Source organism: Didymosphaeria variabile (genome assembly GCF_027946475.1).
Source record: "Didymosphaeria variabile strain IMI 356815 chromosome Unknown scaffold_1, whole genome shotgun sequence".
NCBI classification, from domain to species: domain Eukaryota; kingdom Fungi; phylum Ascomycota; class Dothideomycetes; order Pleosporales; family Didymosphaeriaceae; genus Didymosphaeria; species Didymosphaeria variabile.
The window spans coordinates 92,740-107,022 of NW_026611620.1; positions in this window are offsets into that span (position 1 = coordinate 92,740).

Below are 14,283 nucleotides of genomic sequence, written 5' to 3' on the forward strand. Positions count from 1 at the left end.
ATCTATTTAAAAGGTATATCCTTTCTAGTAAGGTTTATTAATAGTATTATAACCTTTATATAATCTTTAATAAATTATTAATTAAATCTATAGAATCCTAAGAATTCTTAGATATTCTTTATAGTTTTTAGTATAGGCTAATTTCTAATACTCTCTATCTTACTTAGTACTATCTTAATTCCTTTTATAGTTATAATGTGTCTAAGGAATTTAAGTTATTTAATATTAAATTAGTATTTCTTAAGTTTAATCCTTAAGTGTACCTTATCTAGTGCTTTTAGTACTATCTATATATACTTAGTATAGTTAGATTTATTCTTAGAAAAGATAAGAATATTGTCTATATATATAATAATAAATATGTCTAAATATTTATAGAGTACATTATTAATAAGTGCCTAAAAGGTTACTAGTGCATTAGTAAGTCTAAAAGGTATTACTAGGTACTTAAAGAGTTTATAGTATAATTAAAATACTATCTTTTATTCTTTACCTTTCCTTATTCTAATTAGGTAGTATCTATCTCTTAAGTCTATTATTATAAAGACTTTTACTCTTAAGAGTCTATCTCTAAGCTCTAAGATATTAGGTAATAGGTATCTATTTTTAATTATTATATTATTAATTACTTAGTAGTTAATATATAGTCTATCTAATCTATCCTTCTTTTTAATAAATATAAATGGGCTTACTACTAGTAACTTTAATAGTCTAATATATTCCTTTACTAGATTTATCTTAATAAATTTATATTCTTTCTAGAGTTCTTCTCCTATCTTACTATATAGTAGTCTAAAGGGTGGCGTCTTCCCTTCTTCTAGGTTAATTATATAATCCTAGGGTTAATATTCTAGTAGGTTTACCTTTTCTTCCTTCTTAGTAAATATATATGTCTATATTTTATACTCTCTAGGTACTTCTAAGGGTATGCTTTCTTCCTTCTTTTTATACTTTATAACCTAGTGGTTTCTACTAGCGTCTACTAAGGGTAATTTCTATTTTTTAACTTTTTATTATAAGTCTATATTATTAATAACACTCTTATCTACCTTTAATCTCTATTATTACATAGGCTTAGCTTATAATACATATTTATAGTATTCTAAGGATAGCGTTCTTAAACCCTAATTAATGTGTAGGTTATGCTTTCTTAACTAGGGTAATCCTAATATAATATTATACCTAGATCTATCTAGTATATTAAGTGTAATTGTCTCCCTATATCTATAAATCTAAAGTATAGTAGTGACTTTATAAGTAATATATAGTATATTTGGCATTTAACTTCTATTTATAATATAGATAGGATAAGCTTTATCCTTAAGTATTAGCTAGAGTCCTACTTATAGTACTACTTCTTAGAATATAAAGTTTTCTAATATACCTAAATCTAATAGTACCTTAATCTATGTTTTATTAAGCTAAGCTAGTAGCTTAATTAATACCTTACTATTAATAGTATTTAACTCTCTAATAGCGTCTTCTTACCTATCTATAAGTCTTTAAGGGTTTCTTAGGCCTTAGGGGCTAGGATCTAGTCTAAAAAAGAACTATTCTTAGGAGCTAGGTAGTTTATATTCCCTTTTTATTATTTTTTTTACTCCTACCCTTCTCTTCTTCTACTATAGTTATTCTTCTACTATAGTTTCTCTTTAGAAGCTTTACCTTTCTACGCTATACTTATTTCTATATAAATATTAATAACTATTCTTAGTTAGTTAGGGTTCTTACTAAATCTATAGATATGCTTATTATCCTAGTGTCTACTATAATTAATATTTAAGTAAGTTTACTATCTGTCTTAAGTACATATTCTATTATAGAGTGTACTAGTTACTATATTTTATATATTATTTATACTTAGAAAGTATAATCTTTCTTACTTATCCTATAAATATTTATCGCATTTATTAATTAGGTAATTATACTATTCCTAATAGTATTATTATTTATTTAGTAGTTATTTACCTCTATATAGCTCCTTAGCTCTATAGTAGGTTAGATACTAGTTATATCTATATTTAATCTATTAGATATTTAAGTGCTATAGGTTTTAGTAGTTTAGGTAGTACTTTTATAAATAATCTAGGTTCTTATTATAGAAGTGTTTACTAGAGTCTTATTATATATATCTATAATCTACCTATTATCTATCTTCCTTTATAATAATTTCTAGTTGGCGTTTGTTATAAGCCTCTAGTAGTATAGAGAATAATAGTAAGATTATTATAGATAATAATAATATATCTCTATTTTATAGTTAGATTAGTGGTTTATCTAAGTATTTCTATACGTTTACTCTATTAGTAAAGATTACTTCTTTACCTTTAAACTATAGGTAAGGTGTTAGTGTCTACTTAACTTTCTTATCTACTATTTTAGATTGTTCTTCTTCTGTGTCCTTATAAAGTTATAAATTAGTTAATAACTCTAATCTAGATTTATTATTAAGTGTAAGGTTATTAATGGCATTTATAATAGTCTATTCTTCGTCCTTAATTTCCTTTATTAGAATAGTAAGTATATTTAACTGCCTAATAACCTTATTCTTAGATCTATAGTTTCTAGTAATATGGCCTAGTTTACTATATATAAAACACGTATAAGTCTTAGTCCCCTAGTGTTAGATTCTATCTAAGATATGCATATTAGGCTTATAAAAGCCTAGTCTTTTTTCCTTTTCTTTACCTAAGTAGTTAAACTAGATATCTTCTATTAGCTAGTATCTATAGGAGTCTTATAATGCGCATTAAGGTCCTTTTAGTAGTACCCTATAGACTATAGATACTAGTTATCTAAAACTAATATTCCTTAGGTTACGTTAAAATTCCTATTATAGTGCAAACCATTCTCTATTAATTCTAATTAATTTATTATATAATTTGTTAAGGGTTCTAATAATTCCTCTACTATGTAGAAGTTCTTCTTATAGAGGTTTCTTAAGACCTTATTTATATATTATTATTAGTAACTTATTATCCTAGTTAAGTTATATAGCGTTTTTATAGAACTCTACTATATACTTAGCTGCTAATTGTTATTATATTATAGTTTAAATATTTCGTGCTGCGATAGGTACCTTATTAGTAATTCTAAATATCTACTTAAGATATTTCTTAAAATTAGTATAGTCTTTAATAATATTAACTATATTTATATAGTTATCTATATATTCCTTATCTTTATTATCGTGGTCCATTTCTAGATACTTAGTTATATAGGGTTAAATCCATTCTCTAGTATTACCTTATATATAGGTGGCTACAAAGATAACCTTTTATTTATCTTTAGGTTATTTATTAAGTTTAAAGAAGTAGAGGTCTAACTAAAGAAGCTAAATATTAGTATACTTTCTATTACTATAGTATAAATTAGGTTTATATACTTTACTCTTAGAGTTACCTATTAGAGTAATAGTATTATTATCTAAAGCTGTAGAAGAAGTAGGAGTCCTTATAGTTATATTAAGGGTGTTTAAGATGTTAAATCTAGAAAGGGTAGCTAGTCCTAAATAGGTTAAGGTTAGTTCTTAGGTAAGACTTACTAAGGAGAGGAAGAAGGGGTTTTTATTAATATAGAAGTATCTTATAAAGTGTAATAAGTTAATAAGAGAGGCCTAAGTAAATCTAAATAATAGATTAAAACTTAGGTTAAATATAAGAATTAATAAGATTCTTCTATTTCTATATACATAACTAATCCCATAATATCCTATAGTTTTATAAAATCCTAAGCATAGGATCTATAGGATCCTATAGTACATTACGTAACATTCCTATTACGTGGTTCTAGTGTTCTAAGGCTTAGCGTATAGAACACTATAGGATATTACCTAATCCTTTAGTAGGGCCGTGGCCGCCTTTTTATTATAAGTAGCTTTCTTCCCATATTAGATCCTAGATTCTAACAACTTACTACCCTAATAAAGGAAATTAAGGATAAAGAATAGACTATTATAGATACTATAAATAACCTTACACTTAATAATAAATCTAGATTAGAACTATTAACTAATTTACGACTTTATAAGGACACAGAAGAAGAATCTAAAGAAATAGATAAGAAAATTAAATAAACACTAATACCTTACCTATAGTTTAAAGGTAAAGAAGTAATCTTCACTAATAGAGTAAACGTATAGGAATACTTAGATAAACTACTAATCTAACTATAAAATAGAGATATATTATTATTACCTATAATAATCTTACTATTATTCTCTATACTACTAGAAGCTTATAATAAACGCCGACTAGAAATTATTATAAAAGAAGATAGATAATAGGTAGATTATAGATATATATAATAAGACCCTAGTAAAAACTTTTATAATAAAAACCTAGATTATTTATAGAAGTACTACCTAGACCACTAAAACCTATAGCACTTAAATATCTAATAGATTAAATATAAATATAACTAGTGCCTAACCTACTATAGAGCTAAGAAACTATATAAAGGTAAATAACTACTATATAAGTAATAATACTACTAGGAATAGTATAATTACCTAATTAATAAATGTAATAAATATTTATAGAATAAATAAGAAAAATTATACTTTCTAAGCATAAATAATATATAAAATATAGTAACTAGTATACTTTATAATAGAATATACACCTAAGATAGATAGTAAACTTACTTAAATATTAATTATAGTAGATACTAGGATAATAAGTATATTTATAGATTTAGTAAGAACCCTAACTAACTAAGGATAGTTATTAACATTTAGATAGAAATAAGTATAGTATAGAAGGGTAAAGCTTCTAAAGAGAAACTATAGTAGAAGAATAACTATAGTAAAAGAAAAAAAGGGTAGAAGTAAAAGGAATAATAAAAAGAGAATATAGACTACCTAGCTCCTAAAAAGAATAGTTCTTTTTTAGACTAAATTCTGGCCCCTAAGGCCTAAGAAAACCTTAAAGACTAATAGATAGGTAAAGAGACGCTATTAGAGAACTAAATACTATTAATAGTAAGGTATTAATTAAGCTATTAGTTTAGCTTAATAAAATATAGATTAAGGTACTACTAGATTTAGGCATATTAGAAAACTTTATATCCTAAGAAGTAGTACTATAAGTAGGACTCTAGCTAATACTTAAGAATAAAGTATATTCTATCTATATTATAAATAGAAGTTAAATACTAAATATACTATATATTACTTATAAAGTCACTACTATACTTTAGATTTATAGATATAGGGAGACAATCACACTTAATATACTAGATAGATCTAGGTATAATATTATATTAGGATTACTCTAGTTAAGGAAGTATAACCTATATATTAATTAGGGTTTAAGAACGCTATCCTTAGAATGCTATAAATGTGTATTATAAGCTAAGCCTACGCGATAATAGAGATTAATAGTAGATAAGAGTATTATTAATAATATAGACTTATAATAGAAAGTTAAAAAATAGAAATAACCCTTAGTAGACGCTAGTAGAAACTACTAGGTTATAAAGTGTAAAAAGAAGGAAGAAGGCACACCCTTAGAAGTACTAAGAGAGTATAAAGTATAAATATATATATTTATAGAAAAGGAAGGAAAAGTAAACCTACTAGAATATTAACCCTAGGATTATATAATTAACCTAGAAGAAGGGAAGACGCTACCCTTTAAACTACTATATAGTAAAACTAGAGAAGAACTCTATAAAAAATATAAATTTATTAAGATAAACCTAGTAAAAGGATATATTAGACTATTAAAGTTACTAGTAGTAAGTCCTTTTATATTTATTAAAAAGAAGGATAGATTAGATAGACTATATATTAACTACTAAGTAATTAATAATATAATAATTAAAAATAGATACCTATTACCTAATATCTTAGAGTTTAGAGATAGACTCTTATAAGTAAAAGTCTTTATAATAATAGACTTAAGAGATAGATACCACCTAATTAGAATAAAGAAAGGTAAAGAATAGAAGATAGTATTTTAATTATACTATAAACTCTTTAAGTATCTAGTAATACCTTTTAGACTTACTAATACACTAGTAACCTTTTAGGCACTTATTAATAACGTACTCTATAAATATTTAGATATATTTATTATTATATATATAGATAACATTCTTATCTTTTCTAAAAACAAATCTAACTATACTAAGTATATATAGATAGTACTAAAAGCACTAGATAAAATATACTTAAGAATTAAACTTAAGAAATACTAATTTAATATTAAATAATTTAAATTTCTTAGATATGTTATTACTATAGAAGGAATTAAGATAGCACTAAGTAAGATAGAGAGTATTAGAAATTAGCCTATACTAAAAACTATAAAGAATATCTAAGAATTCTTAGGATTCTATAGATTTAATTAATAATTTATTAAAAATTATGTAAAGGTCACGTTACTATTAATAAACCTTACTAGAAAGGATACGCCTTTTAAATAGATAGATAAGTATAGAATATTATTCTAACTTCTTAAAATAGTATATATTATAGAACTAGTCCTCGTTTACTTTAGGAATAATAAATTACTATAATTTAAAACTAACGTAAGCGATCTCGCACTAGAAGTATACATAAAATAAGAATAAAATAGTAAATAGCACCTAATTACTTACTACTTATACAAATTTAATAACGTAGAAATACGATATAATATATATAATAAAGAACTCTACACTATTATTAAAGCCTTAAAACACTAGAGAATCTACACTCTTAGTTATTTAACGCTAGAAATCTATATAGATTATAAAAACCTACTAAGGTTTATAATAATAAAAGAACTAATACTATAGTAATAGAGATGGTTATAGACTACTAGCTAGTATAAATTTAAAATTATTTATATAGTAGGAAAAGAAAATAGACGAGTAGATATACTTAGTAGATAAAGTAATTTAGTAGGAGAAAAGTTAAAACCTACTTAGTAATTCTTTAAAAGAATAAGGACGGATCTCTTAAAGTAATAGTAGAACTTAACTAACTTTTAGTTATAAACTAAGAAGTACTAAGATAACTATAAACTAAGATTATTAAATAGTACTATAATAACCCTATATATAGACACCTAGGCATTAAAAATAATAGAGCTTATCTAGTAAAACTATACCTTTAGGGAAATAAAAGAAGCTATAACTAGCTATATCTAAAAATATGTAGAATACTAAAAGAATAAATATAGTATACATCTTAAGTATAGAGAAATATAATTAATTAAAATACTAATAGCACCTTTTAAAGACATTGCTATAGACTTTATTATAGAAATACTAAACTTAATTAACCTAGCCACGAAAACCTCGTATAATAGTATTTTAGTAATTATATATTAATTTATAAGCTATATTAAATTAATTCCATATCTAAAGAATATAATAGCTAAAGAACTAGCTTACCTCTTTTAAGATAAGTAGGTTAGACACTATAGTATTCTAAAGATAATTATTAGTAATAGAGATAAGCTCTTTATATTAAACTTCTAGATAATGTTTACGGCACTTATTAGAATAAAATAAAAACTATCCACAGCATATTATCTATAGATAAATAGAAAAATAGAAAAAATAAATTAAACTATAGAAATATATCTATAAATATACTATAATAAATAGAAAAATAACTAGGTTTTACTACTACCTATGGCATAATTAGCACATAATAATAAAGTATTAATAGTAATAAGGCAAACACCTTACTATACTATATATAGAAAATATCTAAATCTCTTTAACTAATAACTACTAATAAATATTAACGCAAAAGAAGCCACTAATATAGTAGATAATATAAAAAGAATATATAATAAACTCTAAGAAAACCTTAAGAACGCTTAATAGTAAGCTATTTCCTATATAAATTAGAAACGAAAAATGGTACCTTAGCTAAAGAAGGGGGATAAAGTATATCTACTTATAAAGAACCTTTAAACTTAAAGAAAAAAGTATAAGAAACTAGATTATATTAAGGTTAGATATTTTATATTTCTAAATAAATATTACTAGTAAACTATAAATTAGAATTACTACTAGATATAAGAGTACACCTAGTATTCTATATATTACTATTAGAACTAGTAGACTCTAAGATACTAGTTAAAACTACCTTCTATTATAGAGCTAAAGAAGAAACTAAGTTTAAAGTTAAAAATATTATATACGTAAGAACCTACACAGGAATCTAATAGTACCTTATTAAGTAGAAAGGATACCTAGATAGTAAAAATACTTAGGAACTATAAAGTAACCTAGATAACTATTAGGATATAGTTAAGAAATATAAGTAAAACGTATATAACCCTACTATATAATAAAGGATATAGTATTACGTCCCTAGAAGAGATATTTATTCTACCTAGTCTAGAGTAGACTATAGGGCACTAGAGTACCTAGTTAATATATCTACTATAGGATAGTTAACTATAGTTAAATTAATATCCTTACCCTTAGATAATAATTCTATAGTAAGATATATTATCTTCTTATAAGTACGCTCCTTAGCCTAAGCTAATATTTTCTTATTATATAATAGACGTATAATTACTAAGGCTAATTTTTTTTTATCTACCTCTACCTTTTTTTTATACTCCTTCTAAGTCTTATCTAAGGAAGCCTAGCTTATATTTATATAAGGACGGCCTATATAAGTATATTTAGTATACTTTAAACTTAAGTTTAGTATAACGTAATATATAGAATTCTCTAAGTTATAATTAACGTAGAGTTCCTCTATAATAGTATTAGCACTAAGAATTTCTCTATAAAGATAATATTTGTAGATAGTGGAGTTAGTAGGTATAATACTAATAATAGTAGAAGGGTAAGCGGGGTAAGTAGTAGCTTATATAAGAGGTTATAAGATTTAAGGGTAAATTTTTAAAAGGGGAGAGGTAATATTAGAATCTAAGGTCTAGTAGATAGTAGAATAACCTATTATATAGTAGAAGCCTCTAAGTAAGTATATATACACTATAGGTAATACCTATTTAGGAATTAGGGTGCTTTAGAATATTATATAACTACTTTCTAGTAAGCACTCTCTAGAGAGTACTTCTTAGTAAGCACTCCTTAGTAAGTAGCTATATATAACCTAGTATATAGGAATAGAAGAATTACCTTAATTTTTATATTTAACCTAAGTTTTAATCTATTATTTAGATTTACTTAGGCCTCCCTTATTAACTTATTATACTTTATAAAATACTTCTATATTAATAAGAACCCCTTCTTTCTTTCCTTAGTAAGTCTTACCTAAGAACTAACCTTAACCTATTTAGGACTAGCTACCCTTTCTAGATTTAACAAAATAATGCTACTACCTATTAGAATTAAGGGATTTAAGAGCTAACACAGCTTTACTATAATAAATTTAGAAAGCTTAGAAGCTATTATAGAATATAACTAGCTAGTTATATATAACCCTAATATAGATTAGGTAAAATAGACTATATAGAGTTAAGGGGTAACCTTAAAAATTACTAGTACCTAATATACTAAGTAGGTGCAACCTATAACCCTAGAAACTCTAAATAAGTAGGTTAAAAGATAAACTAAGGGAATATTAGCTATCTAGATAGCTAAGATTCTAAAAGAAAACCTAGAATAAGTAAGAATTATCTAGGTATAACACTTAGACTTCTAAGAGAAAATAAAAGAGATAATAATTCTACTAGAATATAAGGAGTATATAGAACTCTTTAAAGAAATTAAGGGGGAAGAACTCCCTAACTACTAGGAATAGGATTATAAAATACTACTAGAAGAAGGTATAAAGCTATAACTAGAATAGCTAAGACTAATATCTATAGATTAGGAATAGAAGCTAAGGGAATACTTAAGGAAAAACCTAGTAAGAGGTTATATCTAAGATAGTTAAAGCCCTATAGTATTCCCTATTCTATAGATATCTAAGAAAAATAGTAAGCTATAACTCTATATAGACTATAGATAGCTAAATAATACTACTATTAAGAACTAGTACCCCCTACTACTAATAATAAAGCTAATAGATAGACTCTACAGAACTAAGTAGTTTACTAAATTTAATATATATAATAGTTATTATTACATATAAATAGCTAAAGGCTATAAATAAAAGACTATATTTAGGACCTAGTTTAGTCTCTATAAATATATAGTTATACCTTTTAGACTAATAAACGCGCCTATAATATTTTAGGCTATAGTAAATAAGGCGCTATATAAATACTTAGATATATTCTATATAGCCTACCTTAATAATATACTTATCTATTCTAGTAGGACGCTAGAGGAGTATATAGAATATATAAAGAAGGTACTTAAGAAAATAAAGGAGTATAAGTTACTTCTATACCTAGATAAATATAAGTTTTATATTATAAAAATAGAGTACCTAGGATTTATTATCTTAAGGGAAGAAGTATCTATAGACCCTAAGAAGATAGCTACTATATAGAAATAGCTAGTTCCTAAGTTAGTAAAAGATATCTAGTCCTTTCTAGAGTTTACTAATTTCTACTAGAAGTTTATTAAGGAGTACTCTAAGATAATAGTACTACTAATAGATCTTATAAAGAAAAAGAATAATAAGGTTATCTAGCTAATAACTAGTAGACCCCTAGAAGTATTTAAAAGGTTAAAGGAAATATTTCTTATAGTACTACTACTCTAGATATTTAACCTAAGGAAACCTATAAGGGTAGAAATAGATATATCTAACTATATAATAGAAGTAATCCTCTTATAGCTAGATAAAGATAAAAAATAGAGACTAGTGTTTTACTATTTATAGAAGTTCTTAGGAGTAGAACTTAATTATAATATTTATAATAAGGAACTACTAGGAGTAGTAGACGCCTTTAAATAATAGAAAGCTTAACTTATAGAAGTATACTTTAAAACTAAGGTATAGATAGACTACTAAAACCTTACTAGCTTTATATTAACTAAGAAGCTTAATTAATAATAAGTATAATAGGTAGAGTTTCTAGTAAACTTTAATTTTACTATTTACTATTAACCTAGAACGCTTAATAGAGCGGTAGACGCCTTAAGTAGAAAATTAGATCTAATAAAAGATAAGGCTAACCTCTATAATACTATATTATAAGCACATAAAGATAGAATATTAGAATATAATTAACTAAAAATTAAAGCTTAAGTAGCCTCTTTCTAGTATATAGGACTAGAGGTATATAACTTCTAAGACTACTCCTAAATCTCTAAAAAGTAAAGAGAGGAGTATAATCTATTCTAAAATAGGTTTAATAAAACCTAGAGAGATTATAAGTAAAGAATACTAGTAAAAGACTAATATGCACCTATCTTAATTAGAAAGCTATATAAGTCTAAGAAATAGGGATACCCTAGTATTAAAGAGATAATATATTATATTATAAATAAATATACTATTCTAAAACTTAAGTAAAAGGTTATAAAGGAAATAAGTAACTATTTAGCATATTATAAAAATAAGCTAAAGAGATATAAGCCTTATAGACTCCTATAACTACTACTATCTATAAAAAGGCTATAGTAGAGCATAATAATAGACTTTATAGTAAAGCTTCTAAAATTACTATAACTAGAAATAAAATATATATATAATACTATTACGATTACAAAGAAGACTAATAGGGTATTAGTAGGAACTAGCGTAAGGGGAGATAATACTAATAGTAATAAGGCCATAAGTAGTCCCTATTAGAAACGCTAATAACTAATATTACGTGACGATGTCCCGTATAAGTTAAGGCTTAGTAGAATAACAAAGTTATATAATAATATCCTATAGAAGGGTAATATCCTAGGGATAATAATAGCTTAGTAGGATAATAGTAAGAAATTAGATAATAGTAAGGGTTAGAAAGATTAGTATATAATCTAGAATACTCTCTATTTACTTCCTATTTTTTATAGTTAAATTCTATAGTTAAAATTAAAGTACATCTTCTACACTAAGATCTATTAGTCTTCTTATATAATTATTACCTTACCTTCTAAAGTAAGGTAGAGATATTCTCTAAACCCCTTTATTATCTATTCGTTCTCGTCTACTAAATACCCGTAAGGCCGGCCTAGGTTAGGTACGTAGAAACCCCTTATAATAAATACTATTATAGTTATAGTAGATTAACTTATAAAAGCTACTAAGTTTAGGCTAATAGAAGAGTCTATATTAGTAGAGGAACTAGTATATAAGGTAGATAATATACTATTTATAGAGTATAGCCTACTAGAAGAATTTATTACTAATTATAATAAACTCTTTATATCTAAATACTAGGATACGTTTACTATAATACTAGGGATAAATAGAAAACTCTTAATAAGCTTCTACCTATAGATAGATAGATAAATAGAATATATAAATTAGATACTAGAATAGTATCTATAATTCTATATAAATAAATAGTAAGATAATTAGGTAGAACTCTTACCTATAGCGTAATTAGCGTATAATAGCTCTAGGTTAGGTATAATAGGATACTCTCTATACTACGCTAACTATAGATATAAACTAGTTATTTATTAGAATCTAAGAGATGTGGAAAGCCTTTCTATAGGAGCTTATAATAAAGCTTAGAAAATAAAGGAACTATATAAAATTCTATATAAAAGAATTATATAAAAGGCCCTCTTAATATCTAAAAATATAAATAAGTAAAGAATTAAGGGACTAACCTTTAAGGAGAGGGATAAAGTTTTCCTATTATAAAAAAACCTAAAGACTAAATAGTAAAGTAAAAAACTAGATTATTTATAGGTAGGCCCCTTTAAAGTATAAGAAGTTAGGGAACTAGTTATAAATAAATTACTTCTACCTATAGGTACTAAAGTATATAATACCTTCTATAAGAACCTTCTAGAACTAGTACCGCCAAATACTCTAATTAAGACCTAGCTAGAACTAGAAGATAATAAATATAAGGTTAAGGGTATTAAGGGCCTATAAATAATTAAAGATTAGTAGAAGTACTTAGTAAAATAGAAAGAATAGCTAGAAAAGTATAATACCTAGAAACTAAAGGAAAACCTTATAAACTATAAGACACTAGTATTAGAGTACTATTAGTAGAAGTTAAAGAGACTATTAGATCTAGGAAGTTAGTAAAAAAATTAGAAAAATTAAAAGAATAAGAAGGTTTAGCCTATAACTAGCCACTATTAGCGGATAAGAGTAAAAATAGTAGTAATTTATAGTTATTAAGAGCTATACCTATTATAGCCTCTAAAGGGCCCTCCTCTTATATCTAATCTATAGTATTAGTAACCTAAAGGTTATAATAGGTAAAAGAATACTTTTATACTTCTACTTTAGCTAGAGCTAACTCTAGGTAAGCTATCTTAGCTTAAGAATATAAGAGGGCTAAGTAAGCCTCTTTCTTATTAGCTTATATATAATTCTAGTCTTTTTTCTAGGACCTATAGGCTATAGTCCTAGTAAGTAGAGAAGTATCCTATATAGTAACCTATCTTTATATTTATAAAGTACTAAAGTTTTAGCTTCTTATAGTGCTTATAACTAAGTAAACCTAATATCTCTAGACCTTATAACTTAATCTTTTATATATAGGCATAATAGGAATCTAGTATTAAATATAGGGCTTTTAGCATAGTTAGAAAGGTAAGAAAAATCTAGAGGTAGATATAATACTACTAAAATAGGTAGGAAACCTACCTTTATATATCTAATAGTTACCATAACTATACCGTAAAAAGTAGGGATAAGGTATTAGAATAATAATCCTAAATAGGGAGATAATATTATAATTATAAAGAAAACTAATAGGGTATTAGTAGGAACTAGTATAAGGGGAGATAATACTAATAGTAATAAGGCTATAAGTAGTCTTTATTAAAAACGCTAATAACTAATATTATGTAATAATGTCCCGTATAAGTTAAGGCTTAGTAGAATAATAAAGTTATATAATAATATCTTATAGAATAGTAATGTCCTAGGGATAATAATAGCTTAGTAGGATAATAGTAAGGAATTAGATAATAGTAAGAGTTAGAAAAATTAGTATATAATCTAGAATACTCTCTATTTACTTTCTATTCTTTATAGTTAAATTCTATAGTTAAAATTAAAGCATATCTTCTATACTAAAGATCTATTAGTCTTCTTATATAATTATTACCTTATCTTCTAAAGTAAGGTTAGAATATTTATATACCCCTTATTATCTATCTACTCTCTCGTCTACTAAATACCTATAAGGCCGGCCTAGATTAGGTACATAGAAACCCCTTATAATATATACCTAGTAAAGGGTATATAGTTCTCTAGAAGAAAAGGCCTAGCTAGATAAG